The following is a 6,100-nucleotide window of genomic DNA, read 5'->3' as shown; positions in this document are numbered from 1 at the left end:
GGGGGGGGTGGGGGGGGGGGGGGGTGGGGGGGGGGGGGGGTGGGGGGGGGGGGGGGTGGGGGGGGGGGGGGGTGGGGGGGGGGGGGGGTGGGGGGGGGGGGGGGTGGGGGGGGGGGGGGGTGGGGGGGGGGGGGGGTGGGGGGGGGGGGGGGTGGGGGGGGGGGGGGGTGGGGGGGGGGGGGGGTGGGGGGGGGGGGGGGTGGGGGGGGGGGGGGGTGGGGGGGGGGGGGGGTGGGGGGGGGGGGGGGTGGGGGGGGGGGGGGGTGGGGGGGGGGGGGGGTGGGGGGGGGGGGGGGTGGGGGGGGGGGGGGGTGGGGGGGGGGGGGGGTGGGGGGGGGGGGGGGTGGGGGGGGGGGGGGGTGGGGGGGGGGGGGGGTGGGGGGGGGGGGGGGTGGGGGGGGGGGGGGGTGGGGGGGGGGGGGGGTGGGGGGGGGGGGGGCTTTACATCCATAGATCCTTCAATCAATCATATGGCTCTGCAGTACGATCACATCACAAACCAATATAACATTGTTACATATACACACTACTCAACAACCTACTAGAAAATTTAAAATACACAGACAATTACAGAACACTAAAACACGAACTGTGGAAGCTGTACCAGCACAGCTAATACAGCATTCACACCTATATACACTTCAGAAATCACCAGCATCCAATGCCTACATTCCATCCATAAAAATACCAAACAACATAAATAAGGTATGCTAATTCTACTATCTTCAGAAATGCTAACCCTAGCTTTCAAATAGGTGGGATTAGCACAGCTTAATCAACTAATCCTTATTGTCCATTCACCACATTCACTTGAAGGTCACAATATTTTAACCGATTGCCTCTACTTGGCCCTTATGTTATTTTCTCCTATGGAAATCTGTTTCATTCCTTGTTACACACAATTTACTTTCTTTGTGCATATCATAATATCTGACTTAGTCAACATCTTCCAGTATTCTTTAAAACGTTATAACTATAATAATATGCTAACTCCTTTTTTCCCCTATAGGGAGTAGGCTAGATCTTTTAAACCCTGCCTAGTTTTTGGAGACTGACTATGCAGTTCAATCTCCACTGGTAGCCAATCAGAGATTGCTGGCCCATGTCTATCACTAATTATATAGACAGCTACTGATGAAGAGACTGGCCAAATGCTGCCATCTCTTGGTACCTAACCTTAGCAGGATATGTTACTGTCTGAAATAATGTGTGTTCAACGGTCGATTTTCTTGAGTTTCCAGGGAAAAAACCTGCTTGCCAGTACCAGAGATTGAGTAACTCAGGAACTGGTCAAAGAAAGGCTTAGAAAAAGTTCCTCCAGTAGGCGACTAGACTTGAACACAAGTCTATCTCCATTTGCTTAGCACAGAGGATGCAAGTGCCACTTCCAGTGGGTTATAATTATTTATCTAAAAATGAGTGTTGCACTGTATCATATAATTTATTCTGTATCATCCTGTACCAAACTGAAATATATAATACATGAACAGTATTTAAAAAAAGAGTATGTATCCATAACAAAATTACATTTTTTTTTCCAGAATTGATTATGTGGAAGCAAAAGTGAATTGTATATACCGTAAATAATATTTAAGTTAAATTTTATCAAACTTTGCCGGGGAAAAAAACAAAAAAAATAAATAAACTGTAAGGTAATGGCGTTCACTAGCCTATGAAACTCTGAACTATAACTGCAAACTAAATTATCCCCTAATGGTTTTGAGCAGTATGCTCAAAACCATTAGGGGATAATTTGGTTTTCTTGTAAATTACAAAGCTATAAAAACAATTTACTAAGTATAAAACATTTAGTTTAAAATATTCTTAAATATCAGTTATATATCATGTTAAGACTTCGCGAAACGTTCTTAGCCATATTGGCATGTGGGGGATATAAAAGCATGCTTATTGTGCTCACTTCCACAGTGCATAATTATCAGTTCAATTGCAAACTTTTGTCACCTACCACCCATTATTTTGTTAAAAATGGCAGAGCAACATGATATCACAGAATCCCATGGCTTGGAGAACCGCTAGTCGATAAGAAGCCATTGGTCGATTGTGGCGTTTGAGATACAAACGCCGCAATTTTTTGCTTCAGCGTGTATGTATCTCAAAGCGTAATTTCACGACTTTGGAATCGCTTTCTGGAGACGGAAAATGTTTGCCGAAGAGAAGGTCAATGTCGCTCATCAACAACAACAACAACTCCAAGACTATTAGTATTTGTCATTACTTGCCAGAAGAAATCGAACAATTAATGCAACACAACTTTGAAGTGAATTTGCAACAGCAACAGGAAGGCTGGTATCTATACAGAGATTACGAAATCGTCTTCATGCCATAGATGTACTCCAGGTGATTGAGGCCAGGGATTTGGGAGTGTTGGTGGATAGGGAGTTGAAGTTTAGGGGACACATCGCAAATGTGTCAAAACCAGCTCACCAAAATCAGTTGGTTGCTGAAAAACACTTTAACGAGCAGAGACAAACAGGTTATTATTCCTTTGTATCAAGACTTGATAGGACCTCAACTCGACTATTGTGCCCAGATCTGGTCAACTAGGTTTCTTCTTGATGGGGAGGAGGTTGTGGACCAGTATGCTTGTCGACCAATGGTTTGTATTCCATTTACTGCAAATCACAAAAGAGCCCTAAGAATTTGGGCGCAGAAACGCCGCAATTGGTCAAATATGAATTGGGCTCGTGTACTTCTTACTGACGAGTCGAGGTTCAGTTTACACCCACATAACCGACTTACTTGATATGGTGTGAAAGTGGAACAAGAAAGAATCCAGTTTGTTCATAAAAGACCCCAACATCAAAGTGGGAGTTAGATGGTATGGGCTAAAATAGGTATGGGTTGCCATACTGATCTCTATTTTATAAGAAACGATTCCTTAACAGGCCAAAGTTATCGCGATAAGATTTAGGAACCTATAGTTCGTCCGTATGCTGCTGCTGCTGCAATTAGCCAAGCATTCATTTTTATGGATGACAATTCTCGTCCACACCGTGCAAATTTGGTACAAATGTGGTTTCAGGAAGAAGGTATTGAACGAATGGACCGGCCTTCCTCTTCGCAGTTCGATTGTAATCCAATCGAACATGCCTAGAGTGCTTTAGGTAGGCGAGTTTCTGCTCGACTGATGTCACCAAAATCGCTTCAAGAGTTCGAAATTCCTCTCACAGAAGAGTGAAGAAATATTACTATCATCATTACGGGCAGCTCCAAGGAATCCTTAGACTCATCGAGGAAGGCCCAACATCATTTCAAGAACAACTAATCAACATTCACACAGTATCTATCATACTTCACCTTGAACTCGTTTATAGTCATTGCACCCACAACAGATTCTGGCAGTATATTCCACTCATTTTACTCCAAGTAAAAAACCTAGCTCTAACACCCTTGCTAACCACACACTTACCAAGCTTCCATGGATGGCCCCTAGACCTCCCACTTACAGTCCTATTCTCAAAAATATCTTCTGAATTAATCTTATAGAAACCCTTCAGTAAATTGAATATCTGAATCATATCACATCGTTTCCACCTATCAACCAATTTCTGCAGCCCACAAATCTTCAACCTGTTCTCGTAAGATTCATAGTCCTGCTATTATCTTCGTCACTCGTCTCTGGATCCTCTCAACCTCCTCCCCATCAAGAAGAAACTTAGGTGACTAGATCTGGGCACCATAGTCGAGATGAGGTCCTATCAAGTCTTGATACAGAGGAACAATAACCGGTTTGTCTCTGCTCGTTAAAGTGTTTTTCAGCAACCAACTGATTTGATGAGCTGATTTTGCCAAATTTTGCGATGTGTCCCCTAAACTTCAACTCCCTATCCACCAACACTTCCAAATCCCTGGCCTCAATCACCTGGAGTACAGTTCCACCAATGTGATATACTGCTGCTAATCTTTTCAACCCAAAATGCAAAATCTTACATTTTCCCACATTAAATTGACATCCATTCTCCTTAGCCCAGTCCACCAAAGTATCCAAATCAACCTGCAAAAGTTTGACATCCTGAGCATTCACTATTGCTCTACCTAACTTTGCATCATCCACAAACAGATGCACAGTTCCTCTCAGATCCTTTCCAATATCGTTAATGAACAAATTAAACAGTAGCGGTCCAAGAACAGAACCCTGCGCCACACCGCTCGCTAGTCACAGGCCGTCTTTTGAACTCTACTCCTGAATAGACCACTCTCTGATATCTCACCAACCTTATATCCATTCTCATATGCTGCAGTTTACTGATTAGAAGTCCATTAAAGGCTTTAGCAAGGTCCAGTAAACGGTAAACCCGTTAGCCTTATCCAGTTCAGTCGTCACCGTGTTATAAAACGTGAGCAAGTTACTGAGGCATGATCTACCCTTCACAAAACCATGCTGTCTACCGTAGAGTATTCCATTTTCATCTATCCAATGTTGCATTTTCCTTTGGACTATTTTCTCCGAGACCTTGACAACAATTCCTGATATGCTGATCGGTCGGTAATTTACAACAGCAGCCTTGGAACCTCCTTTATGCAGTGGAACTATTTCCCCCTCTTTCCACCCCCTTGGCACTAACCCAGACCCGAGACTCAAATTAAACAAAATGTTCAAAGGCACTGACAATTCTTAGCCGCTTCTCATAAGAAACGAGCTGGTATACCATCCAATCCTGCAGATGAATTGACATTGACGTTTTGTAATAGACTATTCACCTCCACTTCATTCGCCACAATTCCTGTATAAGTTGTTGGTTCTTCCATTTCTGCAAAGTCACCACCTGGATGATATATTCTTGCAAAGTGCTCACTCAGTAATTTAACTATATCAACTGATTCGGTTACCTCCCTACCTTCGGCATTCTTTAAAATCAATCTGCCGAATACATTTTTCTTTTACTTGCAACATATCAAGAAAACTGTTTGGGATTCTCTTTAGCCTGCATGGCTAATGTTCTTTCATAATCCACTTTTGCTTTTCTTACCACACTTGTTACCCTTCTGGCCTGGGCTTTATACCGCTCATGTGCATGCAGATCACCTTTCTCCTTAACATGTTCATTCCCATCTCACTTTGCGGCCGATCACACGTTATCGCGTGGACGTCGCTAAGTAAATAAAAAAATATAAAAAATTTGGCCACCACACGAAATTCCAATTTTCAGCTTGGCAATGAAAGTGTTAAATTCTCCCCGCAGTTGTTTTTTTTTCCAGCTGAAGCTTAATTGTGTTATTCATCAATTTAATCCCTACTTGATTGATAATTCGGACTCTAGGTATACAATCAGTCATTGCTTCATGCAAACACTTCTTAACCATCTCCCATGCACTATCTACATCCAGCCCTTGCCGTTTTACATGCCATGGCACTGAACCAATCAAACTCCTAAGCTTGTCATTTTTACCAGCCCAATAATTCCACATGAACCCTATCTTAATTGTAAATTCGACACCTTTAGCCACCTCCCAAGTCAAGACCCTAAGATCACTCTCACCAATTGGTGGCAATGTGGTCATATTCACTACAGCCAAATCACCAGATGCAATTACTAGGTCAAGCACTCTCTGACCCCTAGTATTTTCCATTACATGCTGTCGCAGATAGTTATCCTTTAATAACCGCCTAAAACCCAATTCATTCCTTCAACTAATTTCTTCAATTTGCTTATGCATGCTATCTCCACCATCTTTTCCATCGCCTGGTCTATATACGGCACCCAATTTTATATTTTGTTCTGCTAGCCTCAATTTCACACCAAATGGCCTCAAATGTGCTCTTTTCTCTATCCTGCAATTCAACTTCTATTCTTCTTGGCTTAAGGTCATCAGCTATCATCAATAATACTCCTCCCCCATTTTATTCTCCCTGTCATTCCTGAACACACTAAACCCCTCACATTCAATCCCACTAACTATATCATCTTCAGTCAGCCATGTTTCACTAATGCCAATAACCTGTGGTCTGGAAGTGCAAAGGCCAAAAATTTGTCCTTCTTGTTCCTAATACCACTAGCATTAGTATACATGAATTGCAGACCCCGTCAGCCCCATCACTATCTTGATGCCTTATACTAATTATCCCATTCGGATTTGT

This window comes from Typopeltis vanoorti, chromosome 14 (assembly GCF_054136105.1).
Source record: "Typopeltis vanoorti isolate ZY-2024b chromosome 14, IOZ_Tvanoo_1.0, whole genome shotgun sequence".
Classification (NCBI taxonomy): Eukaryota; Metazoa; Arthropoda; class Arachnida; order Uropygi; family Thelyphonidae; genus Typopeltis; species Typopeltis vanoorti.
Note: the sequence above shows the minus strand (reverse complement) of the source record.